This window comes from Bombus pascuorum, chromosome 10 (assembly GCF_905332965.1).
Source record: "Bombus pascuorum chromosome 10, iyBomPasc1.1, whole genome shotgun sequence".
NCBI classification, from domain to species: Eukaryota; Metazoa; Arthropoda; class Insecta; order Hymenoptera; family Apidae; genus Bombus; species Bombus pascuorum.
The window spans coordinates 10,470,577-10,491,435 of record NC_083497.1 but is presented as its reverse complement, the minus strand read 5'-3'; the positions used below and the strand labels follow the sequence as shown (position 1 = coordinate 10,491,435).

At 45.4% G+C, this 20,859-nt stretch overlaps 1 protein-coding gene across 12 annotated transcripts in view; it reads left to right on the top strand.

Annotated features, from left to right (window-relative positions):
* LOC132911461 (transcription factor Sox-2) overlaps positions 1-20,859 on the top strand; it is a 360,539-nt gene that overhangs the window by 119,392 nt on the left and 220,288 nt on the right. For 6 of the 12 annotated variants that reach the window (XR_009659004.1, XR_009659001.1, XR_009658998.1 and 3 more), the window contains exon 5: positions 19,116-19,167. The exons of the other annotated variants lie outside the window; for them this stretch is intronic. The gene's annotated coding sequence lies outside the window, so the exon portion shown is untranslated. The remainder of the gene's footprint in view (positions 1-19,115; positions 19,168-20,859) is intronic. 12 annotated transcript variants of the gene reach the window in all.

The following is a 20,859-nucleotide window of genomic DNA, read 5'->3' as shown; positions in this document are numbered from 1 at the left end:
TTTAGTATGGTGTTAAACAGCATCGATTATCTTGATTATTATTCAAATATTATTATTGGCATCCTGTCCGGATGACGGGGCAGAGTTCAGTCAGGTTACACCCTAAACGGCGACATAAAAGCGGACTACAAAGGGTCCATGTAGTCTTAGCTCGTGCTAGAGAATGTCGCTGGAAGAATGTCGATGACAGTTTATCGTTTTCTATTAAAATTCATGGCATCGGGGTGTCGTCTGCCTTCGTTCTCCAAGAAGACTGTAATTCCGTTTCTCGTTGCGGCGGGGAAGGGCGCGGAGGATTCAAAGGGCTTGATTCGTTGCTCGTCTCGGTCGTGACAATTTTCTCAGGTCGACAGAGAAAACCCTTTCGAAACTTTCCCCCCTTTCGAGCATCCACCCTTCGTTCGAATTCTTATCACGCCACGAACGGCGCAATCTCTGCTCGTTACAATTATTCAGCCCTTTCGTTCCACGCCCGCTCCAAGTCTCGCGGAAACAGCGCTATCTCCTTTCCTTCGCGATGAATTTAAGATGAAGAGGAAAGGTGTCCATGTCGACGACGGAGAGGCTGGTAACGTTGAGAACTGAACGCAGGACATCCTCGATATTCCAAAAGGCGCTGGTTCCAGGAGCCAGGAGCGAACCAACAAATTCGAGGGTGTAGCCTTTCCATTTGTGCGGTGGGTAGCCAGCGACGGAGCTGAGGATCGGGTGGTCTTTAGGTGGAGTTCGCTTCAGGGCAGAGACGGCAGGCGTCGCGGTAGCAGGGTTGGCTCCTACTGGCTCCTAATTGGGAGACCGGCAACTAACTCTCTTAATTACCGCCTCTACTTCCTCGTCTCTCCTCCGTCGACCTCCACCTCCTGCTCCACCACCTTCTCGTCGACCTGTCTCCACCTACTAGCGTTCTCTCTTCGCCTCTTTCTCTGCCTCGTGTTCTTTGCTCGGTTCTTTTCTCCACCAGCTTTCTCCTACGCGTCTCCCTTTTTCCTCTTTCTTTCCTTCTCGTTTCTCCACCGCTCTTTGGTTTCGCTTCGCCCGTTTTCTTTCTGTCTCTTTCCATCTTTTCACCCTCTTCTCGCCAAGCGAGAACCCTGAAAGCTCTGAGAAAAGTTCCGTCGACTTAATTACATGGAATAATCGCGGGGGTACGGAACCTGGGCCGAGTCGTTGCGTCCATTCCCACATTACGAGATTTCTGATGTGCCACAAAAGAGCCCTTTCCTTCGACAGTCGTCTCGCGCCAGGCCTCGTTTCATCGACGCGAGTTCCACGGGCCTGATTAGCTCGACTCATCGCAATTGATTGGGAAAGCGCAGCTATTTAGACGGCATCCCTTTGTGCCAACAAATTGCGTGTTTATATTTAACCCGTTTCTGAATGAGCAAGCGAGAGCAAAAGCAGAGTAACGCTAGCGTTCGACAAATCGAGTAATTCAGGATTTCAGGGAATCAACGAATATGGATAGATTCCTAAACACGCGAACATTCTCGGTAATGTGTTTGCGTTAAAGTCTATTTAGAAGCTTGAAATGTTAAATTTTCGAAGCTAGCGACGCATTTCAGTCGTCTACGCGAGGCTTAAGTTTCTTTTTTAAACGAAGGACAAAAAGCAACTGGAAGTTGTCTCTCTTTGCGAAGTAGAGAAAGAGAGAACGTGTGAAATTTTCACAATGAAAGCTTACGACTGTCAGAGTTGGCAACTTGTTCGCGGGATAATGTCTGTTCCAGTGGCACGCGTTGTTGCAATCGCGTATCTGACACGCGGTGAAATCAATGTAACATTCATGCGAACCCGGGCGCAGATTCCGGTCGTGATATTCACACCGCTGCGCTGCTGCGAATTGTATCCTATAAACATCGTGAAAGTTCACACGACGCGTTCCTCTAAGCGTAACGCTCTCGCATCTTTCTTTGCGCTAACCGTTGTCAAAGCGGTTTTACGAAGTTTACCAAGATTTTTTCCGCCATTGAGAAGAACTAAATTTTAATTAAAAGTGTTATGAAGAAGGCTCTTCTTAAAGATGTCTCTCCCCCCTCTCTCTCTCTCTCTCTTTCTCTTCTACGAATAGATTCTTCCTCTCCCCTCCAAGAATCTGGATCGCGAGCGAGCGAGCGAGCGAGCGAGCGAATATCCCAACGAACGAAGTCGTAAAGTTCTCGTTACACGTCATTGTTGTAGAAAGGTTGAATAAGGTGCGAACGAGAGAAGCGATGTCGGCGGGTGGTGCTCGTAATCTTCAGAAATCTCCAGCTGCCCGTCGACATCTTCATCAACGGCTGCCATGAGGATATCGTCGCGTCGGTCGATCTTACTTTGATTCTAGATCGCGCGCTTCTCGCACAGATCCGTGCCACCCTCTCTCCTTCTTCTTCTTTCACAAAAATACACTGAGATTTTCTGATAATCTTCCTTTGTCCCGCACCAGGGAGCAGATCTTTCCCCTGCTACCTTCTTCGCAGGAAATAGGAACGTCTTCGGGACCCTTTCGCTCTGGCTCCCTCTCGCATCATCATCATCTCGTACAGCGATTAGGTTGATCGAGGAAACGATTGCGTCAATTTTTGTCCATATATTCACGAAATTATTATTTGTTTTCCTCTTTCTGACCATATCACCGAGTTAGCTCATACACGAAGCAGCTTCCTTGAGAGTGAATTTAAGATAATGGAAATTACCACACGTTAGCGCGAGTAATTTAGAAAATTTCAACAGGAAACTTCCGTAAGAGAATTTTTTTATGCTACAACTTTCTTATAAGAAACTTCATTCTTCTTATATTATGCAACAAAAAGCTTTGCTCTTCCTGTATTTGTAACAAAAAAAAAAAATCTGGTACGATAACTTGACCATTTACCTAGGAAATTATACATGTACCTAACGTAGATCTGCAGATTCTGTTTTCAAGAAGCTGCTCAATCATGCACTATCTATATCCTAGATCTATTATTATCCTAAACATTTGAGAGCGAAGAAGTATTGTAAAGGAAAAATTAAAGTTTTGTCGAATCTCTGGGCGAGTTTTCAACTTTCTTCGTCTGACAATCGTAAGTAAGTTGCAGTTAGGAACCGTGGCGACGTATCTCTCTATGTACAGTTAAGCTTTTCACATCTATGCGGTCGCGAAGCAGTCGCTATTCGTGGCTTGGTCGATACGAGAAGGAGAGTCTCTCCTCTCCTCTCTAGGATCACGGTATCCCTTGCCCTCGTTCTCGGTCCCTCTCGCGGGAACCCCTGCCAGGGGCCGACAATAGGCCGCAGTAGTTCTCATTTGATTAATAACCCGCCCACAATGAGCACTCCCAGTGACTCTCAGTTGATTAACGATCGCCACACAGCATCACAATGCCGATGATGGCCGTTGCGCGATCCAGCGTGTTCCGCGGATCGGTGATTCACTCCGTTAGAGGAGCCTCGATCCGAGGGGATTGATCGTGGATCACGAGCAATCTGCCTCGCAGAGGAGTCGAACCTGGATCGTGATCAGTCTGCATGGAACGTTGATCCGCGCGGTAAAAATTATCTTCTCTCTATCGTTTCGTGGCTGCAGATACGCTATAATGCAACGGAGTATAACAGATCCCAGTCGGAACAGTACGAAGGTTTGAAACGCTGACTAATCGTAGTTGAAAATCCACGTGTAATCTTTGACACCCAGTAAATCTGCTTATAATAAACTACTATCGACTGGAAGTCTTGTTTTGTCTGCTACGTACGTTATCATTAGATCGTGGATATCTGTGCGAATTTACGTCTTCGTGAAAACGATGCAAGTAGAAGAAGCTAGAGTTATTGCGTGTTACGACGAGCACAGTATTGTGAATGTTTTATATATTTTCGCATATTGCACGTATTCGTGCAATTTTCTTACAAATGCCCAAGAATGTACAACGTGGCTGTTATAGTCGGTATGACGTAAATATGCAACGTTAAACTTGGTCGTTGTAAACTTTGATTAGTTTTGTACTGTTTTGGAGATTGGACATTCTCTGTTATTTCTTTTTATTCTAATAATTTATCGCAACTAACGAAGATTGAATTAATTGATGTTTTATCCATTGGTACATTTCAACGTACTAAAATTCGTTGATACAAAGCTCGCCATTATTTCGTCTTCCTAACGATCTAAGCCACTAAATTTATATTTCGCTCGTATATATTGATCCAAGATTTGTCACGACCATCCATGTACAACCGAGGACACGTGGTTGAAATTTGCGTTGTCCAAGGGTCAACCGCATACGCATATAACATTTTTCGAGGCAGCCACGAAGTTACATCGACGCTGGAGTCCGGTTTCCACACACGTATCCTCTATTTTCGATCGGTAACAGCCGATCCCCTTAGACGTTAAACGAGACGCACCTGATGCTTTCGCGCTTTATTGCCGCGTGCTATACAGGTAGCCGGAACTCGTTCGCAGCATATTAAATTATACGACCGTTTTTAACTGCTTAATATTTCGCCCATACCGGATAGGCAGATTATTTCTATTCGCTCACCCTTACACGCTTCGACTAGGGAAACTTTCTATTGGCATTCAAAGAAATATTAATCTCTGCCAGTGTATCTACCGAAAACCTCGAAACGGAGGCTCGATCGTTTGCGATTTGCCTAATGCTTCACGGCGAATATCATTTTCTCTTCTCAAATGGAGAAAACAAATAGAAATCTGTGGTGTACCGGAAACTGGGTTGCTTCTGCAGGGATTTACGTAAAAAGCTTCGCGTAACTCGGCGCACGAAGAAACAGGTAGCATTGTGGAGTGAATCGCGCGTGAATTGGATCGATGCTCGGTCAAATTTCCAACGAAGATCGAGCATGGAAAGGAAAGTAGGTGTCTCGTGAGCGAGCTTTTTCAAAGGTTGGTCCGTGCAGTGTCGCGTCGAAGGGAGAGAAGAAGCCCCTTCCCCTTGGAACTCGCAGCTAAGATGGCCGCTCTGGGAGCGTATCCTATGTCGTGGGAACGTTTTTACCAACTGGAGCACGACGGGCCCTGGCGAGGGCTCGCAGGAATCCGAGCAGGTAGTCTCACGTGCACGGCTACCTACGGCTTGTGAGAAAAATCGTTTCGGCTGGATTTGCGATGGCGGCTCCTCCTTCCTGGGATTTGGTCCAGGAATACTTCCCGCGTCGCATCCTCACGCCGGGAAATTCACACCGTCGTCCTGGACATTCTTAGAAACGAATTCTTACGTCTCCCTGCAAATCTTCGAGTTTATTCTTTCCTATATACGATACATGATATTTTCCTTCGAATCTCTTCTTTTGTACCGGGCGTTCCAAAAATTTGGTGGCAAATATCGTCGAAACTGGCGAAAGAAGTTTTAATAAACGTGGTTCTTAACGAAGTAGAGAAAAGTTTAGCAGTTTAATTAGTTTTCTGATTATAGTTGGCTAGATCGAGTCGTTTAATTTTATCAGCAAACGTTCCTTAAAAGTTTCTAAAAAGTAGTGGCATATTATGTCAATTTATCTTGTTCCTCGTATCCTAATACTTACGTCCGAGTGTGTATATGTTTAATCACGTTTCACTCGTATCATCGAAGAGGCGTCACGCTGGAAATCTACTTTCCATTCTGTCCAACGTTTCCTTTCTTTTTGCCGCGAACAAAACGCGTTCGCGCGAACGAATTAACAAAGTCGATAAAACTTGAATGTCAAAGCGACGGAGGGTGGCCTCCCTCGGGAAGCGAAACTGCTTCGCGGCTTGGGGAAATTAAATGATCTATCTGTTCGGTTCGGCAACGAGCGAGTGCCAGCGTATTCGCGAGCAAAGGTTGAAATCGCATGCGCGCAGCATCCTCGCGGGACGAAACAAGCGCGAGCCATTTATCCGGTTGCGAACATCCTGCGGTCGACCCGTCGCTGAAAGAATAGAAAGGAATCGTTAAGGGTTGGAGGAGTCGCGAGGAATTGTGTTTCGGCGATTCGATCAATTCCCTGGAGCTGGCGCAGGTATTCGCGATATTCGAATCGAGGACGAGGATCGCGCGTTGCTTCGAATGGCACAATAAATCGGTTTCACGCGGCGGTACAATGGCCGCGACAATTAGCAGCGCCCGACACTAATTTGAACTAATTAATGCCGGGGATATACGGGCATGGAGAAAAAGTTCGCAGGTGCGGAGCGGACAATGCTCGCGTATCGGTGAATCATCGATGATACGCTCGTTATTAATAAAATGACGGCACAACTCGGTGGATCGGTTTAATAACGTCTAATTAAGGGTGAGCTGATAATTATCGTTTCGCGGATCTCGGCGTTTCCAGATTCGTGCAACAGTGGCTCTTTTCTTTCTCTGGGTAGGATCGCGTCCGCCATCGTGCAGATCGATAGTTTTTTTTCCGTGTTCCTGCAGCCTTTCGGTTATTCTATATATTCGTTTCGATTGACAAAAATACACGTGTGGCAGTGACGATCGGAGTTACGAATCGCCGCGCCACGTTGGGCAAAACGGCGTCGAAATGATTAGGACGGTCGAGCAGAGTCGGCGCGCAGCATTGAAATATTTGCTGGAAATTGATTATCGTGGTCGCCGAATGCCACGATATGGAGATGACTAGACGAATCGGTTTTACTCGTACAATCGCGTTAATAAATACCGCAGAGACCAATCCGCGCTAATTAATGCAGATCCGCGAGCGCAGATTATGGAGAATTTGCGTTATTTGACGTTGGACCATAACATCAATGCAGTTCGTTTCATCCACGCGATAAAGAATCTCGGATTATTGCGACGTATATGTGTGCGTTAACATAGCAAGCTAATGCTATTATCGTTTAGACTCGCAATTATTGTTTCGGCGTGTCACGTTTGTATTCATTTCTTTCTTTCATTTCGAATGTTTCACCATTTTAGATAATGGTACAGGCAATCTCCATACTGCGCATATTTCCAAACTAGCGTTGTGCAAAACTAAGTACGAGAAACTAACGGAATAGCCCTTTTCTCTTTTCCCTTCTTTCTTTACCAACTATAACGAAATGAATAATATAACGAACACATTTGTCAGGGAATGAAAAGACACACGTATAGCTCAAAAACTGAATATAAGCACAATTTTGGCGAGATCGATTCATAACGTTGTGAATCCCAAAACTGGTGCCCTGTAGAAAATGGGACATGTGATTGTCGCATTGGTCCTCTATAGTCTTCAAATATGAACAAGAGCCATTTTAATTATTATCCGATCTAAAGATATCGAATTAACAACAAAATAAAACTGTACAAGTATAGATCGTTGTATTAAGCGATGGAAACTGAAGAAACGGCGGGTATTCGACGAGCCTGGCAACAGACACATAGAGGAGCAATCATAGAGAGGAAAGCAGCCGTGTATAGAGGCTGGTCTGTCTACTGGAGGCGGAAAATCTCGGCGATCGCGGCGGCTTCCGGTGGCGAAGCGGAGGGAAGAGCGAAAGAGACGAGATGGAAAAAGAAGAGAGCCAGAAGAAGTGGTAGACGAAATGTAAATCCACCGCTGCTGTTGCCGCGCCACGAAACCAGAGGAGCAAACGGGGGAGACCGGTGGGAGTGGAACGATGCTTAAATTTCCGATATTTTAACCGGCGGCCGCAACTTACTCGTGCAACAAGTCCTTTCTCCTCGGTTGCCTCTGAAAGCCCGGCTAAGTAATTTCGGTTACGCCATCCGACTCGCGGCTTCCGCGCCACCACAGACGGTTTTCCACCCCCTCGCGACTTTGCTCCCTTTCCTACGTTTTATCCCTTCTTTCCGTGACTCAACCTTGTTCGTTTGTCTATTCGCCTAACCTGTATACTCTATCGATTGCTCGTTCTTATTACAATCTTCTCGTAGCTTAAATCGTTCATTAACTCGTCTTACCATGATCTACAATTTCTTTTAAATTACGTTTGTGTCGGGTAATCTTGGTCGATCAAACGAGTCGATCGATTTCACGATCTTTAAATAGCTCTATTTTTCTTTTGACTTCCTTCAGTCGTAAAAGGCTACGTTTATGTAAGACAACTAGTTGGTTGACCGACCGAGTCGATCGATTTCATACCTTTCAACCAAGACGTTTATATACTAAGGTTCCGTTGTCCGACATTTTATTGTTCAACATGGGGCTAGTATGGTGCTTAAGTGTCTCGTCTAGAGTCCAATTTAATTTAGGCATTTCGGCAATTATACTCTCGCAGTCACTCATCCACTGTTTGTACGATTAATTACAATTGAAACTACCAGATTGTTCAACTAAAAATAGACTAATGGAAAATGCTTTGTTGAACGATCAGAAAAAATGGACCCATGGCGATCTCTTTCTGATTACGATACGTATCGCGTATCTACGCAGCTGTCACACATTCCGAGATAAGCATTAGTTTTATTACATGCGCGTTCGGTTCTACAAATCTCTTCGAACTCGTTCTGCATCGGATTTAAATAATAATTCTATCTCGGTACCGTCGAGCGTTGAAAACCAGAAAGAAATTTTCCTAACAAATTTCATTTTGCTCTCCATCCAACCGTTTCTTCCACTGAAACGTTCGAGGAAATTCCAACAGCGAGTACCTTCCTCGTGCAGACGCGATTGCGCGGCGACATGGGGTTGGTGGGTCCAACTTGTTCCCGAAACTCGGATTAACCGTCGAGAAGTGGAAGTTCGCGGCGGTAGTTCCCCGCAAAGTTCTCCTTCGCGATTCTCCTTCGGCTGTGTTCCTCTGCTCTCGAGTTCCACGTGGTAGCGCGCGCGCGCGCGCTCTCGCCAGCGCTCAGCTTCAGTACGCGAAAAGGGAACAGATGTAGTGGCAGCTCGGTGTTTAGGGATAATTGCGATTGGTCGAGAGGGCAGAACTCGGGACGCTGCCACGCCATGTGTCTACCAAACTACTTGAAAGTTTGCAGCGGCACGACGTGGCCGACGAGAGCCTCCTGCTAATAGCGGTCTCTAGAACAGACCAGGGTTCAACCGACACACGCGTGCGCGTGTTTCACGCGTCACGGATCGCGCTCCACGCGAACTTGCTTATTGGATGCGAGAACGCAACGGGCTATGCGAAAACCGAGCTGAATTGGACGCGTCTCATTTACGACATTTTACGAGATTGATGTTCCGAGATTTCTCTTGGAGAAATTCGCCACTTTTTCGTTTACATTACGCACTCATTTACCTCTTTGTCGCAGTTCGGTCCGTTTTAGTTTGACGTGAGCGCGAATTTGATATAGGTGGAACGAACGAATGGAAACGTACGGTGGCTGCAAGAAGTAGTTGCACGTTGCCTTGTTTTTCAATGAAGCATATTTTTTATCGAATTCTACGTTTCATTTTAATTGTATGAAAAATTTAATATATGTATTTGGACGTTATTTAATACGTGAATGTACTATGATATATTGAGTTGTCCTTGAAGTTTCTTTTTTTAGTAATTTTGTAGTAATTGAACAAGATGCATCATACACGATTGGATAAAATAATATATTCGATGTAATAATATATTGTTTCATTATAAAAAGAAAGAAACTGTTAGGACAACCTAATACCATAGCGTGCGAGTATTTTTTGTAGTTTCTGTACGTGGAACGAAATAATACCGCTTCTATGTATTTATATATTTCGTATATTTAATAGCAGTATTATACATTTTATACGTCTCTCAAAACGACCACGCCAGATCCATGGATAAGTTTATGTCGCGATTAAGGATATAGAACGCGCGAGGTATAGAATTTTCGAAAAATGAGCCAGTGGAATTGGAGAAATTTCAAGGTGGCGAGGGATTTGTGTCAGCGTACGAACGCATTCAGAGATTCAGCTGCGAAATTGAGATAATTAAGATTCCTCTCGTTGCCAGGGCAGCTCGTCGAAATCTGCATGATTACGCTCGGTGGCACAGGTGGCGGAAAAAATGTTCCGTGCCAGGCTGAAAGTGAATACGGTGGCCGGGGCCGGCAATTTATTTCGCTAATGCAGCCGTGACGAATCCATTCGGCGACGCGAGGCTACTAAGAACGAAGAAAGACGGGCCCGGCAGTGGCGAAACGAGAGAAAGAGAAAAGCGCAAGGTATCTCTCCTCTCGGTGCCAACAAAATGCATTTCGCGGGCTGCTCGTCGGTCTAGCTTCTGCTTTGGAAACGTATCTCGTATCTCGTGATCACAGAGAATTAACAGAGCCAGCTTCGAGGCTCGTTTTCAACGTTGAACGTCGTAGAATCACTCTTTCCCGGTATATTCTATATCCTTTTCGACCTAGAAATCTTCTACGGTTGATTTAGCATCCATTTTATTCGTATGTTTCAGCTACTTTTTCAATCGATGTAGTGTATTTTCACAGTAATTTCCCTATTCTGCTCCTTTTGTTTTTGGTCGAACTAGGTGAGGAATTTAATGAAAAACTTTTCAACGAAGGGTGAAGGGACTTTCGATAATGACGGACTGGCTGAACAAATTTCGAGCGTATTTAAATTTAAAGTAAAAGTGTTTGAGTTTATTCACTGGATTAAATTCAGTATAAGTATGTATAAACTACAGCATTTAATTAGATTTTTCTCATTTGTATTGCAACTTTGACTGTATCCCCGATTATCGCGTTATCCTCTACCTTTTTTGACCTAGAAATCTTCTATGATTGATTTGGTATTCATTTTGTCCAGCCCTCTTCGCAATCGTAAGTTTGAACTACATTTCCGATCGTGCATTTGCAATAATTTTCCTATTCTGCTGCTTTTGTTTCCGATCGAACTATGTGAGGAATTTAACGAAAAACTATCTAACGAAGGGTGGACGTACTTTCGATAACGATCGAATAGTTGAAGAATAAACTTGGAAGATATTTAAATTTAAACTAAACGTTGCTGAGTTTATTCACTGATAATCGGATCTAATACAGACGCTGTATAAACTACTGCGCTTAATTAGATTTTTCCGACTCGAATTGGAACTCTGACCGTATGCTCGATCATTTCGTCACTTCGTTTCTTCGCGATTCGTTTTATTGCCAAGAACAAACAAGAAAGATTCGAACGACTGAAAGTCAGAGAGGCGACAACCGTATCGGGCAGCAGAGTAAAAATATCACGAGCTACGGGCAATTATTTAAAATAGCGGGGAAAATTGCGTTTCCTGTAGAGTCAATGAATGTTCGATGGCAGTGGAGATCCAGCGAAACAGGTCAATGCACCGATCCTGAAGCCGGTAACGGCGAGAGCAAACGTTTGCCGTTACCCAATCAAGCCAGCATAATGCCGGTCTCGTATACGCGCGGCCAAACAGCCTACGGGGGTTTCACGATACACCATATGTACCAACACACCCTCGTGTTTGGCCGCGCCATTGGAACCCCCGGTAGCCGCGATTCGAGTTCTCGAGGAACGGGCTCGAAGCTGACGGGATCGACCACCACCTGGTTGCGCAGGTTCGCTCTTTACACATACACACACGCACACGGCGCACGCACACACACAAGCACGCGTACGTACGTTGGAAGTTGTGCGCGGGCCATGCACACGAGCAACGCCAATATTTTGCTAAGGTTATGTTTGCTGGCCGGCTGATGTACTGGCACAGATTGGATTTGAAGTTTATAGGGCGGAAATTCTTTAGGGAGAGCCAGCCTCCCCCGAGGTTTCAGAAGGTAAACGCGAGCACAGGCCCGCGCGACCAAATTCTTCGGAAAGCTGCTCGTTCTCGGCCGAGGGCGTGCTAGTTAAAAATTCATCGCGCTAAGTAATTCTCTTTGCTTTGCTCTTGTGCCGTTGATGACGTATAGAGAGTAGGGGTAGGTTCGAGGAGTTTCGAAAGAATGTCACAGAGGCAAGAGAGGGTGGGAATGTGAGCGCAGTGAGTCTGTGCAAATTCAGTGTTTCATGGATGTATAACTAAAGAAACGAGATGCTAAATCGTTTTATTCTCTCGCGTGTTATCGCAGATATTGTGTTCTGGTTTTCTTTATGTAAAAGATGATTAATCGTTTGTCGGTACGATCTCGAATATGGTGTACTTTCTCTCGAATCGTAACAGCTGATACGCATGTAAAAATGGAAAATTTTTAGTATTTTTGTAACTATGAGACGCGATGTAATTCAGGAATTGTTCACAAGCAATGTTATGAGACAAATTGCTCAACCATGAAACTGTTTTTTCTTTTTTTTTTTTTTAAGTAGAACCTTCTATAGAATTTGAAGCTAAGCAAGTACAAATACGATTTATTCTAACAAAATTGACACATCGGATAAGAAAAGCAGAGACGCGTAACTAAAAGGTTGTTATATTTACGTGGTCAAGAATTCGAGCGACGGGCTAATTCGTCTCAACGTAAAGTCAGATTTGCTCGACATAAATATGCCAGTGGTTTAAAACAACCCTTGTCCTTATCTGCAGTGTCTAGTCAAATTCGCGCGTACCATGTGATACACGAAATTTCGAGATCTATATAGAAACGCACAGTCCAATAAATAAGCGAGAAGGGACAGAGATAACGGCGTGAGTCGACTTAACGACGACGATTACGCGATGCCATTAACGGCTTCCAGACGAGAGCCGGGTTCCATCGTCCAAGAGGGCCGACAGGTACCATTATTTCATAATCACGCGGCTGCCGTCATTAGACACGTATTCCTGACAAATGACAAGTGAGGACTAACGAACAGAGCAGCCTCTTCTTTACCGAAAGTTACACCTTCGATCTACCACGATCGTGTAGGGGTCACGCATCGCCCGTGGTCGCATTAAACATCCTACCGAGACGTTTTCACGGCTCGAGAGGATCCGAGAGGTTGTGTCGCGATCATAGTCCTCCGTCGCGGTGAGAAGAAGGGAACGATAGACGAGCCAGAAAGAGAGAGAGAGAGAGAGAGAGAGTTATTGATGATGCACGAACACGGACATCGCCGGATACCGGCTAGTAACGTAAGTCCCGTTTCATCCATCAAGCTAAGGACTCGGCTTAATATCTCCGGCGAACGAGAACGTGGCTCTGCATTTCTAATTCCTCGTCTCTGCGTCTCTGCTTCGTAAGTTCTCTGGTCGCTTTTCCTTTTCCTTTTCCTTTTTTCGGCATTCAGTTTCCTACACTTCCTACGTATCTTTGCATCAACGATGTTAATTGTATATTGGAATATTTTCAATCGATAAGATTCTTCGAAAAGTATACTTCGTTCTTCATAGCGCAGCGAGTATCGCATATTTGAAGGCAGACTACTCTACCTCTGTTAGAGTTGTACTGTACGAGCATGTGCTCACTTGGTATTCAATTTTACTCGCAGGTAACGATAAGTCTTAATAAGCGATAAGTAAAATTAACGAGCATAATATACGAATTTCTTGCTAGAAATATTACATAAGTCATATAAACGAATTATATTTTCATTTTAATCGACGACGTATTTCCAGTTTGCTCCACTTTGGCTTATAAACGAAGTGAAATTCGTATCGATATAGTGGTTGGTTAAAATTCTTTTAGGTACCACTGTCAGAATATAAAATGCAATTTTCTGACTGGTACGACAAGCTTGACTATTCTGCGCGTAGTTCAGGTTTAAATTTGTTCCAGTTTGAAGCTAGATTCAAGAGGAGATCAAATTTGACATTTGATAATTTCTTTGTTCATCGATAGGGCAAAGTGTCGGGAACAAAATGACCGATACAAAAGGAGCTAGAAGGAAAAGTCGAAACAAAGGGGCTCGATTGTCCGAGCTGGGAGAGGACAGGCAGAGTCGGCGCGAGTTCCTCCCGCGAAATGATTTGGAGTACGAGACCGATGCACGCGGCACCGCGGTATAATTACTGGTCGTATGTATCAGACACGCAATCAAGAATGAATTATCGCGGAACCACGCCTCCTGCCAGCGCTCAACCGGGCACAACAATGCCGACGCATCACGAGCAGCGACCCGACTGTCGATGATGTGTGCTAATAGTCCCCCGTGGCTTTCGCCCACAGTATCCAGATCCCGTGACACGATTTTTTCCGCTCCTAGCCCGCGGCCATTCACTCTTCCTCGTCTCGTTGCCGCGAGATGAAAACGCGTTTACGAAGCCTCTCTAGCCTGTACGTATGGTAGAATATCTCAAACACAATTATCTCGTATTTCAAGATACTTCTGTATTCGAGAAGTTTGTAGCTTTTTGGAAATTCCTCGTATATTCCATAGAAAATTTCGATAAGATTGGAAAAGGTTAGTCTGTTCTAGATTTTATCAAATAATAAAGTTGGAAGAAATTCTGTTTCTATTTAATCTTCTAAGTGATCGGTAGAATGATCAAAAGGCACTAATTTATAGACTTGCATAATTTTATTTAATTTTCTAAGTGGCAAAAATGAGAATCTGTTTTTTTTAATAAGAAAATATATAAAACGTATGAAATGTTCAGTGCACCGGGAGGCGATATTGATTTCGATTAATTTCAGGGGTTGAGAGGATCCGATGGAGAGGAGTCGGGTGTAACCATAAAAATAGAACGATATTTAATTCGACATGCCGGATACGTTGTAATTGCGTATTTCGTCGTGCCTCGGGGCAATTAATTAATTGTTTAATCAGCTTTCAAAATTGTTTAATTCGCTCGCCATAATTTCATTTAATATTCATAATTTGATTTATTATGGATGTTCCGTGATAAATTCGCTTGAATTTTATGTGGCAAAACAATTTCTACATGAAGCATCGCTTACAGAATCCAATTTGTGTACCATTTCTCAACATATTCCATAATCACGTTTAATCTATAGATTCTTAATTCAATCAAATGACATAAAATCTAATCGTATCACCCCCGCGATAATTCGAGCGACTTTGTTGTTAATGCAACGTGTTAAACTTTCGAAAGAAAGGATTTCCTCTTTCTTCTCTCTTCGCCATCGTGGCATAAGAAACCACCAAAGGTGTTCCTGAGAGCTCGTAGAAGAAAGTACGCGCGTTTCATGCCAGCTAAGATTTCGTACCGCCGAATCCAGCAGCTCGCAGAATCTCCAGCTTTTTCCCCCATCATCTGGAACGTTGCCGGATGACCCAGGCTAGTCTCGACCCATAAAACCCGAAATAACTCTTGGTCCGAACCTCCTCCTCTGCCACCCTGTTCGGACAATATCAGGCTAGGGGTGGGAGGGGGCGGGAATCGCGCACAGGAAAGGAAGACGAAGGGTGGGTACGTAATAAATTCGCAATTTCCTTATTACGGGTAATGCCCCGGTCGGCGGGTGAGCTCGCATAAATATCCCTGGTTCCGGTGATCCTGTGACTTCCGGTCAGCCGCAATGACTTACGCTAGTCGAAGGGTAGATCGGGGGGAGGGTTGTAGCAGCAGCTAGCCAACGAACCAGCCAACCATCCCCGCGCAGAGAAAAGCGGGTGGACGGGGGTGTAGGTTTCGAGCGGGTTCGCAAAAGAGGGCGATGTTCGCGATGGAATTTGTCCCCGACGGTTCCGCCCTCGGATGACCACTGATAAATTTACTAGATTCTCCTTTCTGTTCTCTTTTTACCGTCGTGCCTGTTACATCCCTTTTTCTCGTCCGCCCTTCGTTCCGCTTTTTCCTTCATTTCTGCGTACACTCGTTCTACTGGCAGCTGATTTTTCATTTTTCTTCCTCGATGTGTGTGATACGAAGCTGGATAATCAGTGTCCCTGTATTCGATAGCTGACGAAAGTATTTGAATGCTCGTGGAACTCTCTTGGAAATACTTTGTACGTGTTGTACGAGACATTTTGAAATTTCCTTCACTACGATGAAGAATCGCTATGTATTATAATTTGGAAGCAATGTATGTCCACTTTTGTCAATTTCAGTCATCGAGAAGACAGCGCATTTATAGAAATTTTCGTGAATATGCGTACTTGAAACAATGTGGGACGATCCGAAATTTCACTAGCACCGTAACGAGGCCCGACTATCACGATCATATCGGTAAAATGTGAAACAAATTCGAAAATGCACCTACTTAGAGGAAAGTCACGAGATATTTGGCGTAAATGTTCAAATACTTGCGCGAGCCACTGTATCTTGGATCAGAATTGAAAGAAATTTTTGAAACGTGCATCTACGATAGAGATTTGCAAGTTGACGTGAAAATTCGTGGAAAAGGGTCTTCGACTGTCGCGTCTAGGTGGTGGGGTCGTTTGGCATCGGTTTTGTTTGTCCCATCGTTTCGACGATTCGCCTCGTGGACGACAGAAGTTGGGAAAAGCGGGGGAAAACGCGAGAAGCCTGCAACCTGGCGTTCCTCTCCCCGCATCGTCAAACCCCTCGTCGTTGCGCAAACAGAGGAGAAACTTTTCCATATGAGAAATTGTGCTCGACCGGCTTTGCGAAAATTTTGGACCGTTCCTCTTTTCGTCTTCCTCTCTTCTCCCACTCTTTTCTCTCTCTCGATACGCTTCGAGACGCGGAGTTTAATTCGTCGAGTAGCTTTGATCCTCGCGTCGTCGTCACGGGCAGGCAATAACCTTAATTGCTTTCTTCCGTGCGCTTTATTTTTCACGGCGCATTAAAACTTCCCCCGGTGATCAAACGTCGAAAAATCATCTCGGAACTATTTCACGTCGTCGTCTTATCGATAATTAATCTGTTGAGTGGGTAGTTTCTCGACGCGGAACATCGATTACCAGACCGTAACCAGAACTCTAAATCAATAACTTACACTCTGTTTGCTATAAACTTTGCCAAACGAGCCGCGAGATAAATCTCGTTTCCCCGATTAACAAGTAGATCGGTTGCGTTATTTTCAAAGCTGGCTACGTAACAAGTATCCCAGAGCCGTCGTAAAATTTTACCTCGAACGCGGTGTCCGAACTGTGCACCCCCCGTTAAATTACCCCTCGTTGCGCTCCCAACAGTTTCCATAAAACACCGGGCATATATTTATCCACGGTATCTCTCCCCAAGGTACGATCGTTCCGACAATCTGTTTCGTTTATCGCAGTCATCCCTACCCCCCCTCGTCTCTCCCAGTAAACTCAGCCACCCTCTCCTTCATCCAGAATCGTCCGGAACTCGCCTCCGCCACGCCTAAACATCCGAGTCGAGATGATTTTTCGTCGTCTCTTTTCTCTTTTTGCGGAATTTCGCCCTCTTAAACCGACCCTTTCCACCGTCAAAGCGATGGTAGGTTGGAGACATCGAGACCATGGAGAGAGGGTGAAAAAAAATGGGTGTCACGCTCCAATAAAACAAGCAATATCGCGATGTCCCGGGGCCAAAGAGGTCCCGGGTTATCCTACGGGGGGTCCTGACTCCCGGTGCGCGTCCCAAGGTATATTGCTCCCGGATCATCGCGCCTGCATCGCATTACGGGGATGATATCACCCTTTTCCACACGTACGAACGGACACGCACGCGCCGACTTATATTCTTCTCGGCACAATGCGGAATCGCCGGAACGGCGCGGGATAGGACCGAGTATGAGAAACGTGCGGACTGTCTGCGAATTTCCGCGAACACCGCGCGAACCGTTTTGGGGGAGGGGGCGAGCGCAAGGAATCTGTATATTGCGAGCTTAATATAATTCCTTTGTACCGACTCTTTCGCTTGCGATTCTTCCGGCACCGTCGAAAGGAATCGCAGCAGGTTACGGGATTTTACTGGAATATCGTACCATTTTCCATAAGGATGGAAGCGTAATTATGAAAATTCAGAAGATAATTATATCTGTACTTGCGAATCGTCAGGGTACGGAGGAAAAATGTTACAGACTAGTATTATTCTCCTTAATTAGGATTTTCTGCCTGCCACGTCAAAGTTGAGGAAGGTCCATGTATTTGCCATTTCTGTCTTTCTTCGTTCGATTTAAAATACACAATCCTTATTTCATAATACACCTTTAGTACGTAACTTTACATCAAACATAAAATCGCGGACAACTTTGAATCGTTCTTAATTCGATTGTATTAATTTTTCTTCTGTATTTGCGATTTCGTAGAAAATTCATAGTATTTTATTTGTCGAGATAAGAATATGAAATCATGAAACCTAATCTGTGAAATATTGCGATCCTTAGCTTAATCAGTAGAACAAAATAGATCATGTACAATTCGATAAAATTGTTTCCTCGTGAAAAGAGAGAAGATTAGGTTTTGGGACAACCTAATGCGTATGCTCTTTATGCATGGAAAGTTCCAATCAAAGAAACAATCTTTAAACGCTTTATCAATTCTCCGATTTTTAATGATTTTTCGGATTCGTCTAAATTTTCGTAAATGTTCCGATATTCAAAGCCGACGTTCTACTGTACACCTACAACTTCAACACTTAGCGATGGTAAGACTACAAAAGAAGGGAATCCATAGAACAGTACTAGCGGCTGGTGAATTTTCGGGCACGGCGGTTTAATCAATCTAATGAATCTTTTCAGTTAGAGAGATTTGGGTGAGAGGTAGGATTAGAGTACGAACGAGCCGCGCGTTTCATTAAAGGACGCTCGCGTGCAATCGATTCATGCACGTCTCGCGGAGCGATAAATGCCCTCGACACAGAAGGACAATCGCTCCGACGTGCCGCAGCCATTGATACCTTTAGGGGGGTGGCTGGCAGGAAGGAAGAAAGAGAGACAGCGATGCGAGCCCAGCTATCGGGATAAAGGCCCGATCACGCGTGTAACGCGCGGATTATTAATCGCAGAATAATTTGACGCCCCGACGACAGAGGCGGTGACGTGCCCCCTGCCAGCTCTCATCCCCTGCTGCCGTTCTTCATCCACTACGTGCAACCACCTCCACAGCCACCTCCGTTCCGTGGCGACGCGGAACGTCGGGCCCAGTTATTGGCTTCGCAGATTTGCGCTAATGTGTCTTCCGATAGTTCATAACGCTCGGTGCTTGGGAATCTGGGGAGATGATTCGACCCCTCTGTCTCTTTCGCTCTCCGATCGCGAGTTCGTGGTTCACGGGACCGTGAACTCGTAAACCGGTGCTCCTCTGAGTGGAAAACGCACAGGAAACGCATAGGAGGGTGGGCGGGCAAGGGAGGTTGAAGAAGTTCCGAGGAAGAAGGTTAGTTACTCGGTTGTTCGCTGAAAGTTTTCGGATCATGAGTAGTAATTCTAGCGATGGAGATTTTTTTTTTGTAAAAGAGGAACAGCGAGGTTGAAGTGAATTCGTTGAGTTCCAGTTTCAAAGTTCCGCTCGGGATTAATTCGTGCTTATTCTTTTTGTTGCAGCAACGACGACACGATCCGACGCTGTCGACGAAAGGCATCCGCCAGCGGAGCTGTACGTAACGTTTTATTTTTGGCTTTATACGGTGTCTCGCGGCGTCTTGTGCCTTTGGCATCTTCTGTAGAACGTTAGGAGACTTGCTGATGGGCGATCGATCTCGGCTTCTTCGCGCCTCTCGCTTCGCGAACTTCCGCCAGAACAATGCGTACACGTTCTTCGGGAACTGTGTTAACTGTTGCGATCCCACAACAAGAAACCACAGAAACAACGCGTAAATATAAAGATACAAAAGGAAAAAGATTAAAAACATCAGTCGATCTAAGTTCGACCTTTCGGATCCTCGCGGTCGATGAGAAGATAAAAATCGTGAAAGTCGCGCTCTTCTGCCGAAAACACGCCGGAGCGTCGTGAAACTTTAACGCGACGTAGAGATACGATTTCGCTAAAATTATATGAAAAACGCGATGAAAAGAAAAAAGAAAAAGAAGAGGAACTCGCTGGCAACCCGATCCATAATCCCGACGGAAGCCACGAGCGAAGGTGAGGAACGTGGAGGCCAAGGAAAAAGCAAGGGAGGCTAAAGGGTAAGCAAGCGAGCCAATGTTTAATGGAGGCTTCCCGTCGGCCCCTTGCCGCTTCTTCTTCTTTCGCCGCGTCTTCGCGGCGATGTCGGTGGCAGTCGAGGTTGCCGGTGGAGGCGGTGGACACGTCATTTATCTTTCACCCTTCCTCCTGCTGGAGCACGTTCTCCACCTCTCACCTCCTACCTCCGTCCACTGCTACTCTTGGTGGCGCCATCTTGGCAACTCCCACTCTCCTTTTCTCCTCTGCTGCTCTCTCTGCCCTTCTCGGTTCTCCGCTGTTCGGCCTCGTACGCTCTCCTGCTTCTCCGTGTCCCCATTTGCCTCCTTGTCTCGCCTCCAATTCCCTAACGTGGAACAACGTCTGACTTTCTCGCTCGTTCCTTCGTTCCTCCTCGGCCTTCTCTTTGTTTCTCTCATTTTCCGCCTCCATTCTCTCCGTCTCGTCCCCTCGGACCGCCTCACGGTCCCCCTCGCTCCTCCAGCCACGGCTAAGAACCGTTTTCCCCTGCGTCTTAAGCTGCGTGCCTGGAATAGTTGGCAATTATTCGGCACAGCCCGCGATCCCCTTTTCTCCGTTCTTGCTCGCGTCTCTCCGTCTTTGTTTCCGCCTTTTCTACGTAGTTCCTTTCCAGCGTCGACATCAACGTCCGAAAGATAGATGGAGCAGGATCGTAGAGGTGGTAGCGCGCGATGAATATTTATCGATAGCTGCCGCGTTTCCATCCGCGTTTCCAGCCCCGTCGATCGTCGATGATATCGAGCCGCGATAAGCACACCCAAAGACAAAACAGTTTTCATGGTCGGTGACGAATAGGGAAAATAACTGTAACGTGCCTCGACCATGCTGGGAAATGAGTCCAAATTTTTATAATCCCATTCAATCAGTTCGTGTACGAAACGTTTCGAAATTTCCTTGATGATCTTTGAGTAGGCGTAGTCGAGACACTGGAACGTTCTTCATGAACGCGTCTCTAGCCTGAAACTCGCAACACAAAATTCTCCGCGAAGATTCTCTTGGAACAGAATTGTCAGAGACACGATGAAGAGAATCTCGAGAGATTCAAAATTCTCCAACTATATATCTCCGGTGGAAATCTTTGGCGCGGCTTTTCATTCGCTATCTTCCTCCTAATAGACTCTCGACCATCTAATTCGGGTGCAA